At 41.9% G+C, this 24,937-nt stretch overlaps 1 long non-coding RNA gene across 1 annotated transcript in view; it reads left to right on the top strand.

The window, feature by feature from the left end:
- Positions 1 to 21,861, top strand: part of LOC142046127 (uncharacterized) — a 425,332-nt gene extending 403,471 nt beyond the window's left edge. Inside the window, exon 2 of the long non-coding RNA XR_012655063.1 lies at positions 21,827 to 21,861. This is a non-coding gene — a long non-coding RNA (uncharacterized LOC142046127). The remainder of the gene's footprint in view (positions 1 to 21,826) is intronic.
- Positions 21,862 to 24,937: the final 3,076 nt, after the last annotated feature.

The raw sequence follows: 24,937 nt of genomic DNA, 5'->3' as shown, positions 1-24,937 counted from the left end.
CCACCATTACTCATAATAGATCGCCCAAAATCAGATTAGAACAGACCAATCTGAGCACAGCCGGATTATACAGGAAGCCTCACATCAATGCCGCACACATGGATCTGTGAATGTCTGGCGCTATACAAAGTCAACAGAACTCAGGACTTCTCAGAACTCCAATGGGATATAAGACAAACTGGAAGTCACTCAGGCACTTGCACAAGTGGCATAAGTGCGGCTATAAAGGATACACTGTCCCCGCTGCTGTTTGCATAGCTTAAACCCATCAGGCCAATAATACAAGGACTGCTACGGTACAAGTCTTAGAGTGAACTTACCATCAGCCACCCTCCTCTACTGGATGACAATCAAGCTGTTTTAAGATATGACGGACATCGACTGCTAATCCACCTGACGCGGATCTACAGTGATAATCGGATGTCATTCGATGGAAAGTGTGGCGGATGTATGTGAAGAGAGGAAAGTACAAGACTGATGGGTGGAACTACCAGCGCAATAGCAGACATACAGACAGTACAAGTACCGTGGCGTCCAAGTCAATGGATACAGAGAGCAAGGAAGACAGCAACATCAAGTATCAAAAGATAAACGAGGTCTGAGAGCCAGCCAATGGGAAGAACAAGATCCACACATCAACAGATCTCGGGATAGTAGCCAAAGGAGGACATGAGGATGCCGATTGAAGACCGGAGCTCACAATGCACTAGGTTTCACCCAATCAACACCAGAGACTGAATACCAGCCGAAAGAAAGGGGACAGGGCTTTGAACATCAAACACTGTCCTGGACGAAACCGGAACATCCAGGAGGACATCATAAGAGCCCAAGATGACTGCTGAAGAATGCTGAGCAGCAGCAAATGAGGAGAAACAGAAGTGCCATGCAAGCAAACACTGCATGGATGTACATCGACAATACTGAGTGGTACATTGGGAATCCTACAGCGGCTGGAAAGGTGGACTAAAAACACACTGAGGCACTGATCATAGCAGCAAGGACAGGCACTGAGCACAGATCATTGAAGCAGGTCTCCCACATCTAGAGAACCAAGGTGAACTGTGCAGAGAGGTCAGAGACAGTCCAACACATCGGGCAGGCTTAAGATGCAGGCAGAACAGCATACACTGAACGGACACCAATGGCTCATTGTGTACAGGAACTCTGCCAGCGTATGGCTAGACCTCCAAGACCATGGAACCAAAGTGGAGAATAGAGGCAAGATCTGTGATCGCACAATCCAGAAGACAGGCAGGTACTGGCCAATCAACCAGACATCGTGTAATAGACAGGGCAGAAACAGCGGTGGTGATAGATATAGCAGTGCATGGAAGCAAATCAGGAAGAAGGAATAGAGAAGCTGGAGAAGACCAGGGCTGAAGAGGACTAAGAGGATGTGGAAATGAAGCCAAATGTCCCATGGGGTAGGAGCATGGGGCTGTGACTCTAAGCTGGTGATCGTTCACACAGATCCGAACAACAATCAGACGTCTCTGTCAGCGAGATGCAGTCTAGGAACAGCTAAGATACTGCGCAGAACCTAAACCCAGCCCTGTAGAGACCGAGTTGAGGAGACAATACACCCTAGGGTGAGAGGAATTTTTTTATATATATATATTATATTATATATATATATATAATATATAATATATATACTTATACACAAACACACATATACACACACACACACACACACACACACACTATAAAAGATTACAAAAGTCATATAGAAAATGATACCTGATCAAAAAAGTCAGGGTTAAAAAGTTACATCTGAGGTAGGAAACAAAACAGAGAGAGAGAGCACGCTGGGGTCTCACCACTCCATGAAGCTTGAACTGGTTGAGGTTCCCAGGTGATGGTGGTAGCTCAGGCTCCTGAGTGCTGGAGACAGGCAGAGTCCCCAGCACGATCAGGCAGGAGAAGATGGAGTCCCAGTGGAACCGATGCAGAGTTTGAATCCAGTCATCAGAACACTTACTTGAGCATGGGCAGGGGTTTTTTGTAGGGAAACAACAACAGTTCAAGGGAGAACACTAGATTTGTTTATGAGTAAACTGATGATTCAAGAGTTTTCTTTAGGCTAGACAATAGGAACTGATCATTCCTGGATGGTGTTTCTTCCAGGGAGCTCACAATGCAATTACGCTGCTTCAGTATCTTGGATATCAATCAAGGATTCATTACTAGCAATGGTCTGATAACTGCTCAGCTGGGTGTGTTCAGGCATAGGTTTATTAGCATCTGGAGCAGAGATTCCCATGATGCAGTGCTTCTCTGCCTTTCTGGTTCCAGAGTTTAGTGCAGTTCTTGCCTTGAACTCTCTGTTCTCTATTCTGAATGGTAATGGAGATGCCTCCCTGTCCCATCTTTGATGAAGATGAGGCTGGGGGAGTTGCCTTAATCCTGTCACCCTTGTCAGGAGGAGTTTAGGTGCGTGTCCCACTGCCTTTTATTGCTTTCTGTAAGTCTTTTCTCTGATCAGTTGGTCCTACCAAATCCAGGAAATAGGCAACATATCTTCCATGAACTATTTATGTATACACATCCACAGAGCACATAGGTACATGGAACGGGGTGGAATGTTGAGTCATCATCTATCCTCTGGTGTAGACCAGCAGCAAATTACTACCCCAGGAACAATGAGGAAGGAAATTTTCATTCTCTGAGCCACAGTTCCTTCCTTGTACTGCTCCCATAGTGCTGCAGCAACATGCTATGGTGGGTGGAGGACAGCACTTTTGCTGATGCAGGGTTCACGGTTCTAATGGAGGATTTGAATGAAGAGAGGTTCAGTTTCTTTGTGCTGGTACAGGGGCTGAAGAAAAGACTGAGGGACTAAAGAGTGCTTAATGGTGAGCATATGAATGTTCATCATTGTTTTGCAGCTTCCTTGAATTCTCAGAAATCTCTTTTTTCTTTGTACATATATCTTCAAATGTGGGTGCCACACGTCCTCCGTTCTTCTGAGTTTAAAAGCTGATTTGATATTCCTTCTCTACCTATTTCAGCTGATCCATATTGAGAATAAGGAGTCTGACAGCTGTTAGTAACAAGAATACAAATGGTAATCGGAGCTGATAACTGTCTTGCTGTCAGAAAAAAAAAACACCCTGGTGCTCAAAAGTAACAGAAGAATGAGTTATTTGACTGACAGTGGGCAAAGCTATTCCTTGATCCTTGTTGGGTTTCTTCTGTTTTATTTTTTTGTCAGAGTTGTAAGGTGGGGAGAAGTGAGGAAGTAAGGAAAACAAAAATAATGCATGCATATTAACCTTATCTGGTGTTCATTTCGTGCAAGATATGCAGTGTACTGCCACATTCTGACTTCGTAAGCACATATCACCCATTGATTTTACTGACATTTGAACAGGTTTTTTGTGGGGCAAGGGGTATGTGTGAGATTTAACTAAAATAACATAAAAAGTTTGGGCCAAATCTTGTCCTCCAATGCATGGCTGTGCCATTTTCTTAACTGAAGTACAATATTACACTTATGAAATCTCTCATTCATTCCTGGAATATGAAATTATCAGATCTACCAATTTAAGAAGTGAAGACTCTTCCTAGCAGTTTTCAATTTTTGACGAACTAACTTCTTAATTAGACATTGCTCTATGTGTTATTTTTTTTAAAATCCTGTCTTTGCACCAGCAGGTCTAGAGGCGCCTAGAACGTCTACGGTAAAGTTTCTTGTGTTTAACTAGATTGATTTATGGATCATATTTATCCTTTAAACTATTTATAGTTCCACAACAGCTGGATTATCTTTTTTTTTTTTTTTGTACCACAGCACCAACATCATCTATCGTCATGCAGACTTGCATCACGTGAGAAGATGATCCAGTAAATTGTAAATATTATTTTTGGCTCAGTTATCTTCAGCTTCCAATCTAGAGTAGATATGTGGATATTTCTGCATAATTTCCTGCTGAGTTTGACTATTAAAATTACATTATAAATCAACACTTGATTTTGCTTTTGAATCATTCCACTCGTATTTCACTGAGGACTGCACAAATGTATAAATTGATGCTGCTGAGGGTTTTAGATTTAGCCAGCTGCTGAAGAAAGGTTAATAGGTTTGGTTGCCTGGGGATACTACTCCAGTTGAAGTCTGTCAGATGTCTAATCATGTGTCTCACTGGAAGATATTGCCAGTGGCAGCTTTTGTGCCGGTTATACAGTTCTGAAAAGTATGAAAATTAAAGGAGCGTTCTGTCGCCAAATAAATGATTCATACCTGTGATCACTCTTTTTAATACAATTAATCCAAATGAATTGTTGACCTTTTTTGTCAATTTTAAGTATGGAGCTTATTTCGTAAGGTGACTGTCCTTGTAATCCTGAGTTAGGTAACTTTTTAGTGCAGACCTAGCCATGTTTCACTCATATGTTCATTAGTGAGAAATTTTAAAATGTATACTTTTAGATATTTGACAGTTAAATGTAGCAAGATTTTTCTGCAAAATATACTACCAGCCAGGTGTCTGCCTACCTGAAAAGCACTACAGCTTTAGCTATAAAATACCTGCTAAAATACCTGCTTCAGGAGTGCAAAATAACTCTTCAGCTGAGTACCATTTTCTAGGGTTTTTTAGTTTTTGTTTGCTTTTTTGTGCATGCATCACAGAAAAATACATCATTTTCTTAATAAAATTTCAGTAAATTATCCCCTTTAAAGCATGAGTATGTGACCGCTGCTGTCTTGGCTAACACACTCGGTATTGAAGTAGGCACCTACAGCTTGAACTGAAGAGTCAGGCTTTCAAGCTGAAAGCTGCAACAGACTTACATCCTCTGTGGATGGGACACAGAGGAATATGTATCCCATACTGGCCACACTGAAGTGCTACAGCGGCACAGCTACACCAATATAACTGCACCACTGTAGCGCGTCTGGTGAAGTTGCTCTCTGCCAACAGGACAGCTTTCTCTCGGCATAATAAAACCACCTCCCTGAGAGGTGGCAGCTAGGTCAGTGGGAGAAGTTCTCTCACCAACATAACGCTGTCCACACTGGCACTTAGGTTAGTGTAACTTACACCACTTGAGGTGAAGGGGGAGGCTTATTCACACCCTTGAGCAACATAAGTTATACTAACATAACCTGTAGTGTAGACAAGCCCTAAGAATCAGGATTAGAATTCAGGTCTCTTAACACACAAGTCCCATGCCTATTATCGCTCTCCACGTCTTTTTCACGTTCCTAGGTTAATAGCCAGACATGAAACTGCAGAAGAATAGAAAGCAGTTTGCTATTATTCTCATAGACTCAGACTCATAGGTCAGAAGGGACCAATATGATCATCTAGTCTGACCTCCTGCACAAGGCAGGCCACAAAACCCTACCCATACACATTTATAACAACCCCTAACCCATGACTGAGTTATTGAAATCCTCAAAATTGTGATTTGAAGACCTCAAGCTGCAGAGAATCCACCAGCAAGCGACCCATGCCCCACGCTGCAGTCCTGTATTAAAAACACTTACTATAATGTTGCCATAAAAGGACTGATTAATGTAAAGCTATTTGGGGTTTGTAACTACAAAAGTCTGTGTTCTACAGTGCTTTTAGGATGCCCATATTGTTTAGATGATATCTCGAGGGCACTTGCTGTTTATGAGGTGATAACCATATCCTAGGCTATATAACTTTCAGGTTTATTAACTGAGGACTCAGCTACAACCAATTTAGCAGTAAGCACTCAAGTTATTATACTAAAATCTACTCTTCTCACCTCCCAGTGTGTCACACCCTGTCTGACCCCCACTTCAGCGATGCCTCCTTCATTTCCTTGCTATTCAGGCAAATTAAGTAACCCAAATGATACTTTTTGTTTTCAATTCTATTTAAAAGCTCTCCTCTCTCTCTACCCATAATAGCATGTGTGTGTAAAATAATGTTATACAAAGACTTTGTCTAAGTGGAGACTAGGCCCAATTTTTATCATTGGCGATCAGCAACCAACATAGCTGGATTGGTGCAAAACCCTAGCACAGACAAGGAAAGCTGCAATTTGCACTGAGAAAACTTACTCCTGCTTGAAACCAGGTTAAACTGCATGCTGTTAAGAACTAGTGCTATGTAAAAAACTGCATAATGGAAGCCATTTGCAATGTACACAACCTTTTGGGGCCCTAGAAATTCTATGCATAATGGTGCATATTCTTGAATGCCATCTACTGGTACATTAGCCATTGACTACCTACTTGCATACATACAGCCATGTCTTTGGTAAAGAACTCTTGAAACAGATGCAGTTACATTAGTCACTGGCCTCCAGTTGTTGAAACTGAGCTTGATCATCAGTATTGACAAGACTTAAATCCAAATGAGCAGTATATCCATTCTTCTAAAAATAAGTTCTCCATTAGCTGTGTTACCATGAAACGGAAGAGAGGTCAGGGACCGCGTACTTTGGATGAGCCACGGCCAAACTGATTGGCAGGAAAGACGGTCACTGGGTCACATCTCTGAGCAGCTCTGCTGCTTTCCCCTATTTCCATTTCCTGCTTCAACCATAAAAAAAGAGCAAAATACACAAGGAAGAAAAGGGAAACATAACTGGGTGACGTGAGCCAATAAAATGGGCAAAAATAAAGGAGAGATGGCAGCCGCTCTGCTGGGACACAGTGCAAGTCATTTCCAGGAGAGGACAATCTGTCAGCTAACAAGGTATCTGCAAAAAGAAATCTGGAGGCTACTGAGCTATGGGGCTCTAACGCACCAGGACCTCAGTGAGCAGCCCCACAGCAGTCAGAGGGGTGTTTTCAGTGTGTTCTCAATGAATGCCCATGCAGGTAAGATCAATTACAGCTTCCCATCTCAAATTTTGATCTAGGGACATGACAAAGACAAGGAGATTCAGAGTTCATTCTTAAGCTTGGTCTCTGAGCCATTTAATTAAATCTAATATATTGCCAGATAATTGAGCCATCAACATCATGAGCCCGATCCTGTGCTAGTGTAAATGGGTTTAGCTTCATTAGCGTGCTTGAAGCTGTACTGATTTACACCAGCTGGATATCTGACCTATGAAGTTCAACTCAATCTTCGATATTTTCACAGAATGGCCGCCCTCTTTCTGCTGATTCCATAGATCTGAGGAAAGACCCTGACAAGGCATGGAAATGAGATCTAGCATCTTTGCTAGAAGCTGGGAATGGGCAACAGGGGATGGATCACTTGAAGATTACCTCTTCTGTTCGTTCCCTCTGGAGCACTTGGCATTGGCCGCTGTCAGAAGACAGGATACTGTGCTAGATGGACCTGTGGTCTGACCCAGTATGGCCATTCTTATTTTCTTCTGTTCTTAGCATCAGAGAAAAAAGACTGAGGGCTTTAGGTATTGTATTCCTTTGAGGATAATGTTTATATTTTTCCACCATAAAAAATATTGACAAAACTTCAGAAGTTTCATGAAACATGAGATTTTTAATCAGTTTCAGGAAATACTCATCTTCATCCATCTAATGTAACATGCATATCTATCATTCATCCAGGAAGTATATTTCTAAGCCCATATTATGCCATCCTTACTCATGTTAACATGTTCCTTACTCCTTAAGTAATTCCATTGAAATCAGTTCACCCATATGCTTGAAAGTGGCAGAATCTGACCCTATATTACAGTGTTTTTCAAACTGGGGTCACTGCTTGTTAGGGAAAGCCCCTGGTGGGCCAGGCCGGTTTGTTTACCTGCCCTGTGCACAGGTCTGGCTGATCGCAGCTTCCACTGGCCACAGTTTGCTGCTGTAGGCCAATGGGAGCTGCTGGAAGCAGTGGCCAGTACATCCCTTGGCCCGCGCCGCTTCCAGAAGCTCACTTTGGCCTGGAGCAGCAAACCATGGCCACTGGGAGCCACGATCGGACGGGGCAGGTAAACAAACTGGCCCGGCCTGCCAGGGGCTTTCCCTACACAAGCAGCAACCCCAGTTTGAGAAACACTGCTATATTGGATTGTACTTTCAGGTTCCATTACTCTCAAATACATTAATTTGAAATCATACGTAACAATAACTCTACAGATTAGAGATGATGGGATAGATCCTAAACTGCTGGAAATCAGTGAAATTGGCATTGAAACCCAGATTATGCCTTCTCAGGATCTGGCCTGAAAAGTCCTTTACAATACAACCTTCTGCCAAGGCAGAATCATTCCCTGCCCTATGGACAAAATTTGGTGGTAAAACCACTATATTTCTCTTGTATGGCAGTGCTGAATTCTTACGGAAAATTGGATATTTTAGGGAAGCATGTGATTTGTAAAAAAGCAAGGTCTTTTTAATATAAAATATTGGTTAAATATTCAAATGAATAACACACTACATTAGAGGACAGGATGGGAGGGACTACTCACTCAACAAAGGAGCAAGTCAACATAGAACTGGAATATCAGGGCTGGAAGGGATTTCAGGAGGTCATCTAGTCCAACTCCCTGCTTGAAGCAGGACCAATCTCCAACTAAATCATCCCAGCCAGGGCTTCGTCAAGCCTGAACTTAAAAACCTCTAAGGAAGGAGATTCCACCACCTCCTTAGGTACCCATTCCAGTGCTTCACCACCCTCCTAGTGAAAAAGTTTTTCCTAATATCCAACTAAACCTCCCCACATGCAACTTGAGACCATTACTCCTTGTTCTGTCATCTGGTACCACTGAGAACAGCCTAGCTCCATTCTCTTTGGAACCCCCTTTCAGTGAGTTGAAAGGCAGCTATCAAATCCCCTCTCATTCTTCTCTTCTGCAGACTAAACAATCCCAGTTCCCTCAGCCTCTCCTCATAAGTCATGTGGTTCCGCCCCCTAATCATTTTTGTTGCCCTCCGCTGTATTCTTTCCAATTCGTGCACATCCTTCTGTAGTGGGCCAACTGGACACAGTGCTCTAGATGAGGTCCTCACCAGTGTAAAATACAGGGAATGATCACGCTCCTCAATCTTGCGGCAATGCCCTACTTATACAGCCCAAAGACCGTTAGCCTTCTAGGCAACAAGGGCACATTGTTGACTCATATCCAGCTTTCTTGTTCACTGTAACGCCAGGTCCTTTTCTGCGCAGAACTGCTGTCTAACCACTCGCGTCTCAGTCTGTAGCAGTGCATGGGATTCTTCTGTCCTAAGTGCAGGACTCTGCACTGTCCTTGTTGAACCTCATCAGATTTCTTTTGGCCCAATCCTCTAATTTGTCTAGGTCCCTATGTATCCTATTGCTACCCTCCAGCATATCTGACCATCCTCCCAGTTTAGTGTCATTTGCAAACTTGGTGAGGGTGCAGTCCATGCCATCCTCCAAATCATTAATGAAGATATTGAACAAACCGGCCCCAAGACTGACCCTTGGGGCACTCCGCTGATACCACCTGCCAACTAGACATGGAGCCTGATCACTACCCGTTGATCCCCGTGATCTAGCAGCTTCTATCCACCTTATAGTCCATTCATCCGCCATACATTTTTAACTTGTTGGCAAGAATACTGTGGGAGACCGTATCAAAGCTTTGCTAAAGTCAAAGGAATAACACGTCCACTGCTTTCCCATCATCCACAGAGCCAGTTGTCTCATCATAGAAGGCAATTAGGTTAGCCAGGCTTGACTTGCCCTTGGTGAATCCATGCTGACTGTTCCTGAGCACTTTCCTCTCCTCTAAGTGCATCAGAATTGATTCCTTGAGGATCTACTCCATGATTTTTCCAGGGACTGAGGTGAGGCTGACTGGCCTGCAGTTCCCCAGATCCTCCTCCTTCCCTTTTTTAAACACCAGGAAAGGGATAGGACACTGATTTTGTGGGAGGGCAAGCATGAGTGGGGAACTGGGAAGGCAAGGGAGCAGAGTCGAGGGAGTTCAAAAAGAATAAGAAGCATTGTAACAAGTTCAACTTCCAGAGTAATGGATTAATTTTTACCTTAGAGGGCAGGAGTTGTAAGGGTTAGGTCAGGTCAGGTCAGATCAGGTCAGGTGAGTGAGAAAGAGAGAGAGAATCACAACTGTCTTTGAAGCGCATTCTGATGGCTAATGGGAGAGGCTGATAAGTAGCCAAATAAAATGTGACCAATTACAAATAAAATCAGCAAATATTGACAAATTCTATAGGTGGAGACTCACAAGGCCATGCTGGCACCATATTCATTTGTCTCATGTCCTCTGTCGTCAACTTCACTCAAAAATAAATGTTTCAGGAAAGGTCTGAACAAGAAACACTTTCATGTTTTATTTGCAGAGCAATCAGCCTCTGAATATAATCCTGTTTTGAAGGTTCTGCAGCAAATGTGCCACAGACAAGCATAACACAGAATAGCGAGTTCAGCTGAAGTTTGTCACTTCACTTTACTCCTTTCTTAAATAACTTACAGTTTTTTTCGTCTCTAGTTACATGTATAATAATGCTTCATTTCACTGTTATCACGTTGTGAGAAAAGAACTATTCTTTCTCTACACAAGACATTTCAGTCCTTTGATTGAATCAGTTGAATCTTTTGTTGGGGAGATAACAAAAAATAAACATCTCCCCTTTCCACCATTTTAAGCTAAAAGACCAAAATGTTTAGAGTAGATATTTGCTCCCATGACAGATTGCTTTTTAAGCATAATCTAAAACTATCTGATTATAAATTTACCCAGAGGAAATCACAAAAGGATTTCCCCACAACCAATATCAAAAAGCTCATGTTGGGTTAAAACAAAATCTAAATCCTTTGCTGTTAACTTTAGTTTCCCCTTGAGAAATACACCTGTCAAGTTAACTTGCATATGTGGGATGAGTCCTGCAGACCCAAAGCAATGAAGTCATACGTAGCTGCACTGGCTGCTTTGTTTCTCCACTTCCTAAGTGGACAGCCAAATCATTCTTGTACCAGACGCAGAATCTGAATCCAAGGCAGGCAGGTAAGATATCAATTCCAGCTGTCAGTGCCAATGGACAGGAACAGTAAAGAGGCAATGAAAAGATATTTCACAGAAACAGGAGCTTCTCCTCTTAGAACAGGAACCTCTCTCAGTGACCATCTGTTTTATGTTCAAGTTTCTTTGGCAATTGTAAAGAAAACATAAGTGTTTCCAAATCCTATACAATGAACTCAGATATTACAAAATCATCTACAATAAATCAGACTATTTTCAAAAATCCAGACTGTATTAGATTAAAGACTCTCTGGTACCAGGGCTGTCATTTTTGTATATTTTTCAGCACTGAGCAAACTGCTAGTGCTAAACAAAGAATAATACTTCATTATTGTTTTTATTGCCAGGGACAATATAATGGTCTGACAGTATCTAGCAGAGTTCTCAGCCTAAATCATCTCACATCCTGGGACACTGAAGTCTAAGGTCTGTCTTCACAGCTCAGTGGGCTCAAGTTATAACTCGAATGTTACCTCTAACTTGATTCTTGTCCAAAAACAAAACCTCTGGCTTGAGTTAAGTGATGCTTTAACCTGGAGGTAGCTGGCATAATCCTCATGCTGGAGCTAGTAATATAGTAGGGGTGCAGCCACTCGAGATACAACAACTCATCATCAGCTAATTCCATCTGTCTGCGCTGCTAATGAAATCACTCTGCATAACTCCAGTCTTGTCTCACTCCAGCTAGGCTAGCTTCAGTGCCGCACCTCAATTGTACTCATTTGAGCTACCTGTTGCAGTGAAGACAAGCCCTAAGAGAGCAGAAGAGTTACAGCTCATTATCTCTAGCTTGCTTGCATATATATAATCTGCCCCTGGAAATTTCCACTACATGCATCTGACAAAGTGGGTATTCACCCACGAAAGCTCATGCTTCAAAACGTCTGTTAGTCTATAAGGTGCCACAGGATTCTTTGCTGCTTTTACAGATCCAGACTAACACAGCTACCCCTCTGATACTTTAGAGAGGAGATAACCAACAGAGGAAATAATAAAAGTATGCTCATACAAAATAACATGGTATAGAGACTGCAGATCAGGATCTTATATTCACCTTACAATACAAAAACTCAAGGTCATTGAAAGATGGCATATTCAAAACTGATAAGAAAACACTTTCACACAACCCAAAATTAGCCTGTAGTACTACTCATTGCCACAATATATCATTTAGGCCAAAAACTAGACAGAATTCAAAAAAGGATTAGACATTTATATGGATAATAGAAGTGTCTAGAGTTTACTGACGTAAAAACAAAAAATAAAGAAATATTTTGGAAGGGATATAAACTCTCATGCTTCAGGGATTTAAGTCAATCACTAACTATGGGTGATTATCAGGAATTTTTTCCTGGGGGATAGGTTATCCCATAACTGTCTCCCGCAGAGTTTCTTTCACTTTTCTTAAAAGGATCTGATGCTAGCTAGCCACCATCAGTGACTGGATAATAGGCTAGACGAATCCACTGGTCTGATCTGGTATTGCAAGTTCCTGTCCTGCAGTCCTGGACCTCCTGAAATGAGTGGGTGTTAAATCAGTAACAGCGACAGGAAAAAAGATTTAAATCTAAGACATTTACGGAAAGGCAATACACATTTTATAATAGGAAAAGGAGGAAATTAGCATGCTGTGTATTTTCTAAACTTCAAATAGGCAGGTGAATATAACAAAAACTAATGTGCATGTTGACACGACACTAGGGAAATCAACATATTTTTAAGTTACACCACCTTCAGATCAAAAGAATATCTCACAATCCCCAAACAGTCTCAGGGGTTGCAGCAAGTCTCCTTGACACAGGCTAACTAAACAAGGACTTCAGCCACTCAACAAGAGTACACATAGTCCCTTTGCTGACAAGGAGTTCAGAGCAAACGAACATAGACAAGGCTCTTGAGAAAATGCCACTCTAAAAGATGATGCACCTCTGACAGGCTGTCAAAAAGCCTTCTGCTGTTGTATAGACAAAGTAATTTTCAACAGTTTTTAACTTAATGTCTAGGAGTAATGTTTCCAAAAGCATCTAAGTGACCTAGGCTCTCAGATTGCATCTTCAGAAGTGTCTTGGGAATTAGGACCCTAAATGTCATTGGCTTCCAGTGAAATTTAGGTTCCTAAGTACATGGACAATTCTGAAAATGGGACTTTGGCTCCTAAGTCACTCTAGTGCTTTTGAGAGTTTCACCATAGCATGATTTAAGGAAATTTTCCCTTGGGCTCTATTTTCAGCCATTTAATATTGAACTAATTTTCTGTTCTCTCTCTTCTTTAAAGCAGCTATCATAGTATAGAAACATAGTACAGAAAGTTAATTAAATGCCTATAAAATACCTATACATGCAAACTACTTTTTATTTAATCTAAGATTAAACTGATTTCCTAATTGAAGGACATTATTGGCTGACAGAATTCTGCTTTCTTCAAGGAACAAAAACATACATGTTTATAGACCAGAGCTATGCAAGCGCCTGCAGTCTTCATTCAGAACCATGCCATACAAGCACCAGGTGGTTGCATTTTGTGTATTATGGGTAAACAATCTTATGGGCGTATGAGTCACTTTCAAAAACTGCATTACTCACTTCAGAATTAATGAACCCCAACTCTATAATAGTTTCTGTGATCAACTTCATGCTAGGATATTTTTCAAGGAAAAAGGAAGTTCTGTCTTTTCTCCAGCTTAAAAAACAAAGCTGTCATTCCCATGAATCCTGTGGAACTATTCTAAGCCAGAACTCAAGCATATCAATGGGCTCAATATTACCCTACAATGAGGAAGGTAGAAGCGGACTAGCCATTTCATTATCAGCCATGGATAGATTTTCTATATCTTGATACCTAGCACTTATCTGGCAGACCTCAAAATGTTTTACACAGAGATCAATATCATTATTCCCATTTTATACACAGGGAAACTGAAGCTCAGAAAGTGACTTACCCAAGGTCACCCAAGAGGCACATTGCAGAGCCAGGATTAGAACCCAAATCTCCTGAGTCTCAGTCCAATGCTCTACTGCAGCTACAATTTCCAAAACTGACTAATTATTTTGAGAGATCAACTTGAGACTCATCAAAAGGACCGGACAGTCAAAAAGGCCTGAGCATCCCCCCATTGAAAATCAATCCTCTCTAAGGTGCCTCAAGTTGGGCATCAAAAACAGAGGCAGTCCAAATCACTTTTGAAAATTTTGGCATAGAGGTATACGTAAATCATCACAGCAAGTCTCTACAGTTTAATCATCTGTCTCTTCCATGATGCCTAGTCCAGGACAGGATTTAGGGAGATTCTGCCTGGCAACAATCAGCAGAACTAGCTTTGTTTAGTTTGCCTGAGAAACAGAAAATTAGCAACAATTAAAGGGTTTTATCTGGGTCTTAGCAGCCTCAATAAAGAGACCCCTTCATATGACAGCTGCTATGTATATCATTGCATTTTGAATAAAAAGAATTGGTCAAAGTTTACCAATTTTAACAATGAAAAGTTATTTTTCAGTTCAGTTTTAAGGTTTCTGAGCACTGAAAATGTTTTTTGAAAACCAAAAAAAAAAAAAAAAGATTTAGTTTGTTAAAGGAACAAAATATTGTCACAAAATATTGAAAATAAAAATGTTTTCCCCTTTTTTTAAACTTCCAATAAAAATTACCATTTTTGACCAGCTCTACTTTACACATATTACAAACACAGTTTTGTCTCTTTTTCTGCTGTCTAGGACACTACAATCTCATGTGTCCTTTAAAATATACATTACAAACAAGGAGGATTGTTTAAACGTAACATAATGTCCTTGACTACTTAGGCTATTGCATAAAATATAAAAGCAACTAAAATGCCATTTGTAAGTTTCTACTATGATGGAACATAGTTTTATCTTTGAAAGAAGCAAACCATTAACAACCTAACCTGGGCATTGCAGTGTAATGGAACAAATTAAAGCGGAATGTCTCTGTTTACCTTTTAAATGGAAGTAGTCAAACACATGATTAAAAATGCCCTAAATAGAAAGCATGATTATTGCCTTATTCATTTTCATAACACTGCTTGTGGAGTAAGATATTAATCATCATGAGTAAGGGAAGCAGAATCCAGCCCTCAGGGTATGTCTACACTACCCGCCGGATCAATCCAGGGGGGTCGATTTATCACATCTTGGCTAGACGCGATAAATTGACCCCCAAGCGCTCTCCCGTTGACTCCTGTACTCCACAGCTGTGAGACGCGCAGGCAGCATCAACGGGGGAGCGGCAGCAGTTGACTCACCGCAGTGAAGACACCATGGTGAGTAGGTCTAAGTACGTTGACTTCTATGTTATTCATGTAGCAGAAATTGCATAAATTAGATCTATCCCCCCTCCCCACCTCCAATGTAGACCACGCCTCAGTGAGCAATGAGCAAACACATGCTAGCTTATTTTCCTCTGTTATGCAATTGTCTGCTCCTAAGCTTTTCTTATGCAGCATCTGCCATAGCCCATTTTCCCACATGTAGCTCACTCCACATTATTTTATGGACTCAAGGTCACACTATTTATTATCCATAATTCTATCACTTACTGTATTGAAAATATGCTTCCTTCCCACCCCCCAACATTTAAACCTACTCCACCCTTCCCCCCACGTACCAGATGGAAAGGCTCAGATAATAAAGAGGATTTCAATTAGTGGCAACCAAACCTTAGTTCCTGCTCCAGATGAAAGGCCCCTAATGCATTCTTACTGACAGATTTAGAAAGAGCAACTTCTAGCTGGAGGGTATGAAAACTAAAACTATTTCCAGCACAATAATTAAGTTTGGAAGATAAAACGTTAAACGTTTCACCCCAAAACAGTGAGCCTGTTTCTCCATTCTGTTACCTCAGTTTTACATAGTGAAGGCCCACTGGAAGTAATGGAGTTGCACTAATGGAAGAAATATGTTGTAGAAGAGTGGAGAACAACGCCCTGTATTCTTACAGAAGCTGCTCATTTTAGTTTCTGCTATGTGTTTTTAAGAGTAGTACACAGGTTGTTCTCTCTTGTTCTGCGTTTCAGCTGTTGTGATGTTGTGCTTAGTAACTGATCATTTTTTTCATTGTTTTGTTTGGGCCCTGGTGTTAGAGATTCTGTTTTTCTCGAGGCTACTTAATCCACAATTTCATTTATCCTAAATGGGAAATGTTTTCTCTCCAAATTGTTACAAGATGGCAGTGGTTCAAAATGTGTTATGTTAGGGCAGGGACTTGTTTATGTTGTTTTGATAGATTGCTTTGGGATTGTATTAACAAGAGTTGGGGTCAGTGGTGATGATATGCAGCTGCTGACCTCTCAATACTGACAGAAAAACCTACTCAGTACAATAATTGCTACTAGTCAATACTACAATAGCTGCCGTTGCTTTCACACAGGAGATGCGACGGTGATGGGTGGCAGTACTAAAGCTTAAAATAGCTTTAAACAGGATTATCTCGCAGTCTCTCCCCCCAGCCTAGGGTTCATAGAGGAAGATATTTGAATTCACTTCTCTTTTGGTTTTATTAATGTATCCCAAACCTGCTTGGGATTTAAACTTTCACAGTGTATACTCCATAACATTCCAGATTAATTCAGTTAAATCCCCAGCATCTCAACCAGGTACCTTGTTGAGTGCATTTTGGTAGGATTTCTGCCTGAAAGTTTGGAGATGTGCTTGAGAAAAACTGAAATAATAAAATAAAACCTATAAAGAATTTTGAACCACTTTAAAGAAAACCCTGAATGGGAACAGGGAACTTATATTTTATCATTCTTTAATGTCTGATTTAAATGAAAGACCCAACAGGATTTTAAGAACTCAACCTCCTAATTCAGGAGTGTCAAACTCTTTCTGTGAAGATAGTCAATTGCAGTTTTAATTATGATCTGTGGATCAGGGTGTAAACTAGGATTACAAACTACCCTGCATTCACTGAGGCCAATGAAAAGCTAGCACAAAGATCAGGAGTAGAATATAGCATTTATGCAGTGACTAAACTTTTAACTATTATCATATTTATTACTTGTTCAGCACCGTATCAACCTATCAAGTATTAACATGGGAGGAAAACACGGTTCATCGATTTCAAGTCCAGAAGAGACTTATGATCACATTGTCTGACCTGCTGCATAATTCAGACTATAGAATTTCACCTAGCAGTTTGGGACTAATGCTATTTCTGCCTTTTGTTACTCTTCCTGTGCCCCCTCTTTTCTGTTTCTTTCCCTTCCCTTTCTCTGTCTCCTTTGTTCTTCCCACTCCATATCTTCCCCTGAAGTCCCTCCCAATTCCCAACCCCCCTTGTGCTCCATACCCACACTCTTCCCCCATTCCATCTACTTAAAATGATCAGCAACTAAACTGTGAATGTTGAATTGAAAGTATCATCAGAGGTTCTGGACTCAGCACACCAAGGCGGTTAATGGGGTGAGGGTGAAGCAACACGTACATCTCAGCCTTGGTTTCAGGCAGTCTGCAGACTCAGGAAGACAGCACTATATTAGTTATCCTCACTCACATATGGATGGTTTTCTTTGAAATCATGAGAGTTAGAAACTCACTTTCATAGGTTAGTGAAAGTTGAGTGTAACGTGGGCCAGATGTTTGACACTCCTGTTTTGATTTTTGGATGTTTGATTAATGTGTTTACCAAAAATAAAAACTGACTGGATCTGCCTATCTGCTGTACCAGTTTCTGAGTAGTCATTATAGAAGTTTAAGTCTCTCCTGTCAGTTAATTTTTCATGGGGTGAGATATTAGTAGAAAGAGACTCAGAAAAGGTGCCTCTCAGGATGTTCAACTTTCTTCTGCAGCCAAAAGAGGAAACACTATAGCAGCAGAAATACCATCACTGCATATCCTTCTGGGGTTTTAAAAGCAACAATCACTGCCTTCCATGTTAGCCTGCTCCCAACACTGGAATCCTATTTTAACTCCAGAGGATTTATTGCTTGCTGGCAGAGCAGAGGGCACTATAGAGATAAAGCTTCCAACAATATATGTTTGCCCAGAGAGACATAATTCTGTCACGGGGGAGAAAATACAGACCCGTTTGTTCTCAGAGATACTGGCTTTTTGCTTCCTCCACCCTTCTTACCTCCACAGCTTTCTTTGAGGTCAAGAGGTTTGGTATGTTTTCATTGTCTTCAAAAGGGAGCTCCTACTCCACTCCTACTCAGTACACTGAGGTACTAGCTCAGCAAATGCAATTTTCCCCCTTCATGGGCCTCTTGAAATCAACCAGAAAACTGTTGAAAATGTCAGAAAATGGTAGTACCAGGAGATGTTATTAAAGGCTTTGGGTGAAACTTTAGTGACTAAGGCACTCACATCTTATTTGGCTTAGGAATCTAAATCCCATGGACTTTCAATGAGCCTTAAGCGCCCAAGTAATTTTTTTAAAACAGCGCTGACACTTCTGAGTTAGTTAGGTGTTTCTGAAAAACCTTACCCAGGGTCTCATATTCCTGTAGACAAGCAGTCTGACTAGGACACTGGACTGAGACTCAGGAGACCTGGGTTCTATGGTATATGTGCCCTTGGTCAAGTCACTTAATCTCCCTGTGCCTCAGTTCCCCATCTGTGAAATAGATATAACAAGGCTCCCACAGCTCCTGTGGGGGTTGTGAGGATACATCCATCAGTAGCAGGAAGGCACTAAAAAGACTCAGTGAGAGAGAGCATATATGTGCCTAGAAAGATACAAGACTGTTTTACATCATTTAAACTCCTCCTAAGTTCATTAACACCCCCTAACCTGAGCTACAGGAGGGTAAAAGGTCTCTTAAGAGTAAAGAATATTTTCCTTATGGGTTAGTTTTCAAGCTTGAGAGAGGGTGTGCTAACTACTCCAGCATTTCTCCACTTAAGAATAATAGAAACATACTCAGAACTTACCTGCTTCTGGCTGCCTTTCTGCAGTAGGTGCTGTTGTACGCTTGGGGCAAGTAAAATATTTCAAAATGGAGGCTGGGTCTTTTCTATTGCAAGCCCCTCCCACCAGAAGGGCTACGTAACCTACAGACACAGCTGAGGAGGCTCAGTGCTACATTCAGCTCTTGCTTTACCAGCAGTCAGTTGGGGCTGAGGCTGGAGACGATCAGAACAGAGCAATGTAAACCTAGCAGGTTTGAATCCTGCCTCATACAGGCTACTTTTCTTTTGCATGTCTCCTGTGCATTTTCCTGTCATTGCCCATATGCTCATCCTCACCCACTCTTGTTTTTTTCTACCCGTGATACTCAGACCTGTAGTGGCTCAGGAGCCAAATGAGCAATCAACATTACTCAAAAGAGCCACTGCAGTGTGAATTCATTATTTCATTTAAAATAGATAGATCTATTCTCACAGCAAAATATCTGACCAAGTATTCTACAATTGGTTAATGACCTAATAAAAGCATCCTGATGGGTTAATAATGAAATCACACAGTGTTTTAATATCTTGTACTGGAAAGAGGCACAGGAGATACATTAAAGAGCCACTTGCAGCTCCTGTGCCTCAGTCTGAGCATCGCTGCTTTAGACTGTAAATTCTTTGGGACAGGACCATCTCTTACTACTCATCTATACATTGCCTAACACCAGGAGATCCCAATCCTTCCATGGAGCCCTTAAGCGAGTGGTGGGCAACCTGCAGTCAACGTCAGCAAAATGTCTTGCTGCCCACAATCAGATTACTCTGATGGGCCACATGTGGGTTTAAAAGAGAGCTAGATAAATTCATGGAGGTTAAGGCCACTAATGGCTATTAGCTAGGCTGGCTAAGGAAGGATGTTTCTAGCCTCTGTTTGTCAGAGGGTGGAGATGGATGGCAGGAGAGAAAGATCACTTGATCATTACCTGTTAGGTTCACACCCTTTGGGGCACCTGGCATTGGCCACTGTTGGTAGACAGGATACTGGGCTGGACAGACCTTTGGTCTGACCCAGTATGGCCGTTCTTATGTTATGTTCTTTAGTGTATTTAAAACAAACAAACATATTCTGTTTCTAGAAAATCTATTGGATTAGTACATTAGAAAGTAAGCTCCCTAACTAGTTTGTATTTTTGTAGTTTATGAATCAACTTTACGATTTTAATTTTGTAACTGTTATTAAAGAGACAGATTGCATTTAATAACAATTTTAGTACTGCCTGCTGCTCTAACTAGCAAGCAATAAAGCAAACTGAAATTAAAACAGGCATCGACTGCTAGGGGGCACACAAATAAAAGGTGGTGGTTTGGTGTTCTAACCTCTATAAAAAGTTGGCAGCTGTAGTATTTCTGCCACTGCTGTGCTTCTTCTCGCAGCTAGAAAAGCAAGCTGTATGTCTTGGGAGTCATTTTTCCAATGAAAAAAATATCCTTCTTGATTCTTTACAACACTCAGTCATCACAGAGTAGCTGCATAAACTCTGTTCATGCAAGTCCAGGAATCCCAAAATTTTCTTGGCGTTTCTGTCTGTGTTGCTTGCTCAGTATTCAGCAGAGACATGCAGGACCAACTCCAATGAGATGAATTTTTTAGTGGTATGTGGAGTATACAAAAACTCCCTGCCAACTGCAGGAAGCACTGCTGAATTAGGCATAACCCAGCAGTACATAATACAGTGGAACAGATTTTTGCAGAGATGAGCACTGCATTGTCAGGAGTTGTATTCACTAGTCAGGCATATCCCAGCATCAAAGGATTTTCCTGCTATACTGGAAAGAGCCCTAATAAAGACACTATTTATCTTTTACCAAAGAATGATTGGTAAATCTCAGATGGGTTGGCACATTCAGATAAACATCCAACAGGTGAGGTGCTTACCTGGAATTTATTGGAATTATTGGACTCTTGGGTCTACTACAAAATAATGGGTGGAATATCTCATGGGAACACCCTCTATCGTAAGGTTTCTGCTCCTTCTTATTACAAATCCAGCAAAAAATATTATGGATCTGATCCTTGTTTCCTCTGTTTTTCTGATTGGCACAGGATGGAGATGAGCAAAGGTGGCTTTATGCTACAGTTATGCCCCCCATACCCTAGAAGTTGCCAGGGTCTGACTGCATTCTGGTGTAATTTACAGCCGTTTAAGGTACATTTGAAGAAGTGGGTTTTTTACCCACAAAAGCTTATGCCCAAATAAATCTGTTAGTCTTTAAGGTGCCACCGGACTCCCTCTTGTTTTTAAGGGCTGCTGTAACTTTCACACAGGATCCTGTGTGCAGAATCGTAGCTGTGTTGGTCCCAGGATACTAGAGAGACAAGGTGGGTGAGATAATATTTTTTTATTGGACCAACTTCTGTTGGTGAGAGAAACAAGCTTTCAAGCCACACAGAGCTTGTCAGTGGTCATGGACAGCCATGCAGAGTACAGTCCACTCACCCATTCATGTCCCCTTCACTACTCCCAGCATGCCCTCTACAACGAGATGCCAGTATAAAGCCCCACTCCACCAGCTCTATACTTAGTGCAAAACCACTTTATGTTGAGGTTATTTTCCAGAGACCATTTCCTCCCCTTTATGCTGCTGGAGAACTACAGACAATTGGTCTCCATGAGAATTGCCTTCCTCACCATATCTTCCTACTAAACACTAATTTCTTTCCTGGTGCTCACAAGCTGTGAGGAAATGAATACAGTGCCCTCCATTCAGTTTCACGGTGCATGCTGATTTCTTTGTGCCTGTTTTTCAGAACGCAAGCTTCTCAGGAGAGGCACTCCTTGTTGGCACTTAAACAGAACAATAATATGTTGACACTTCTAGTCCAGCATCACCACGTGCAAAAACAGGGTTTGGCCAAGTCTGACTCAGCGCACGACCCAAAGAGTGGGCTAAGGTAACATAAATCCGTCAAAAAAAACAGGAGTACTTGTGGCACCTTAGAGACTAACAAATTTATTTCAGCATAAGCTTTCGTGGGCTACAGCTCACTTCTTCAGTTGCTGTAGCCCATGAAAGCTTATGCTGAAATAAATTTGTAAGTCTCTAAGGTGCCACAAGTACTCCTGTTCTTTTTACGGATACAGACTAACATGGCTACTACTCTGAAATAAGTCCATCATAGAATCATAGAATATTAGGGTTGGAAGAAACCTCAGGAGGTCATCCAGACTAACCCCCTGCTCAAAGCAGGACCAACACCAACTAAATCATTCCAGCCAGGGCTTTGTCAAACTGGGGCTTAAAAACCTCTAAGGATGGAGATTCCACCATCTCCCTAGGTAATCCATTCCAGTGCTTCACCACCCTTCTAGTGAAATAGTGTTTCCAAATAGCCAACCCAGACCTCTCACACTGCAACTTGAGACCACTACCCGTTGTTCTGTTATCTGCCACCACTGAGAACAGCTTAGCTCCATCCTCTTTGGAACCTCCCTTCAGGTATTTAAACGCTGCTATCATCATTGTGCTTCCCTAATCCCTAGAGCAACTAGGGGGAGGAAGCAGCCCCTGGCATAATTGAGAGCAACTTCAGAGCTGCTGTGAGCATCACTCATCAGTTGCAATAGCAGAGGGCACCTAGGTGAAAGAGGAACTTGTAAGAGTGCAAAGGAGCTCAGATGCAATCTGCATATGATGGAAATGATCTTGGCTGGAAGCGAGGAAAAAAAGGTAGGGACGGTGCGGTTCACGGTAAGCAGAATCTTTTCTTTCCATTTAAATGATTAGGGGGCTGGAGCACATGACTTATGAGGAGAGGCTGAAAGAACTGGGATTGTTTAGTCTGCAAAAGAAAAGAATGAGGGGGAATTTGATAGCTGTTTCAACTACCTGAAAGGGGGTTCCAAAGAGGATGGATCTAGACTGTTCTCAGTGGTACCAGATGACAGAACAAGGAGTAATGGTCTCAAGTTGCAGTGGGGGAGCTTTAGGTTGGATATTAGGAAAAACTTTTTCACTAGGTGGGTGGGGAAGCGCTGGAATGGGTTATCTAGGGAGGTGGTGGAATCTCCTTCCTTAGAGGTTTTTAAGGTCAGGCTTGACAAAACCCTGGCTGGGGTGATTTAGTTGGGAATTGGTCCTGCTTTGAGCAGAGGGTTGAACTAGATGACCTCCTGAGGTCCCTTCCAACCCTGATATTCTATGATTTATAGATTCTAAGGCCAGAAGGACCACTGTGATAATCTAGTCTGACCTCCTGCATAGTGCAGGCCATAGGATTTCCCTGAATTAATTCCTGTTTAAACTTGAGCTTCTCTGATTTATTCAGGGAGGTGACATGTTTCACAATTGCTCCCATAGTGGTGAATTCACAGGCCCTGGGTTGCAACATTATCACAAGCTTCAAAAAGGAAGGAGCCGCTCCTTTAAAGCAAGGCACTAATCTCGATTGCCTCTGTACATGCATATATATTACTCTTAATTTCCTCCTTTCTGTTTGCCTATAATAAAATTTCAATTAGAGAAAAAAGAGAGAAAGCTTCTGTTTGCACGCAAATATCCTAGTAATTAGCAATGATGGGAAAGGAATACATGATAGTTTAATAGGGGTTTAACAAAATATTATATTTCTCACAGTTTGCCTGAGACTGGCATGGGTCCTTTAAGTAAATATGAATAATTATACAGGCCTCTCATTTGTGTGCGGTTTGCCTTGTGAGTCAGGTTTAAGATATTCTATAACGTGCTCTTCCAAAAAGAATCCACTCTCACAGACAAAACCCCCTTTTCATTTGGATGCTGAGATGCCACAGTATGGCACAGGCGTGGGAAGACATAATGTTGCAGTCAAGAGTAAAGAATGAAATGTGGTGCTTGTTTTGGGGGTCCACTAAAGCCCCTTGCACTGCTCAGGTGCATATTGACAGCTGGGCATTTCTCCTGCATATGGGGAATGCCAGCATGGCTCTGTGCTACCTCCCTTCACTGCACATGTTATAAGGGGGAAGGGCCTTTGGGCTTGAGCTGTTTCTAGCTTTTGGAATGACCTAAGACTAAGTTAGGACTGTTCTAAGGATGCAATCCAATGCTTTCCACTGACCTCAATTGACACAGGATCAGGTTCTCACTTAGATGAAGCGCTCATTCAGTTCCAGATGGGCCCCAGAACCTGTATGCCACTAGAGTGGCTTGAAGCCCCAGTTGACTCCTCATTGAAGGACTGCATCTGTTAGGCCTGGTCTACACTGGTGAGGGGGAGGGGGAAATTGACCTAAGATACACAACTTCAGCTACGGGAATAGAGTAGCTGAAGGTGACGTATCTTTGGTCGACTTACCTCGTGTCCTCATGGCACAGGGTCAACTGCCGCCACTCCCCAGTTGACTCTGCTTCCACCTCTCGCCGTGGTGGAGTCCAGGAGTTGACAGCAGAGTAATCGGGGATCAATTTATTGTGTCTACGGTAGATGCGATAAATCAATCCCTGATAGATGAATCACTACGCACCGATCTGGAGGGTAGTGTAGACTTACCCTTAGTGTCAAAAGTGCATTACTCCCTCTACTCCACAAGGTCCAATGTACACATTGTACAGGTAGCTGCATGTGAGTGGCAGAGCTGGGTGGGAAAACATTGAAACTCCTGGCAGAGCTGTGGAGTAGGAAGGCAGGTTTACTGTGGATTTCTGAAAGCAAACAGCTTGATGTTTTCCCACTGAGCTTTTCAGTGCTGGTGAAATTGATGCAAGGCCCTCTACCAGAAGTGTGTGGTGGACTGCAAACTACACTGCAGTATGTTGACACTAAATAAATCCTTCACAGCAATAATAGGTTTCCTAGCTAATGCCAATCAGTGCACTCATGTCTTGACACAGCTTTATGTTCACTATCCAAAATGTTTGATAAAAAATGACTTTGCAGAGATGTTGCTGTCTACAAAGCCTGTCAGTGCTGCTCCTTGCATTGGCCACAGGGAGTCGTTATGGGGTTCTTCCCTCCAATCTCCCAACCACCCTTCTGGGAGCCAAGCAAGTATTAGAATGAGGGCCATAATCCACTCCGTGATTACTGACTCTTGGCTAGCACTTCAGCAGACCCTATGCAGCATGAGCTGTGGTCCTCAGTCTACAAGCTGGAGTGACTGGTGGCGCTAGTATCTGCGTTGAGAATCCTTTTTGTTTTTACTACAT

The sequence above is a fragment of the Chelonoidis abingdonii genome, chromosome 1 (genome assembly GCF_003597395.2).
Source record: "Chelonoidis abingdonii isolate Lonesome George chromosome 1, CheloAbing_2.0, whole genome shotgun sequence".
Lineage (NCBI taxonomy): Eukaryota > Metazoa > Chordata > Testudines > Testudinidae > Chelonoidis > Chelonoidis abingdonii.
The sequence above is the reverse complement of the archived record's forward strand: the minus strand, read 5'-3'. Positions and strand labels throughout refer to the sequence as shown.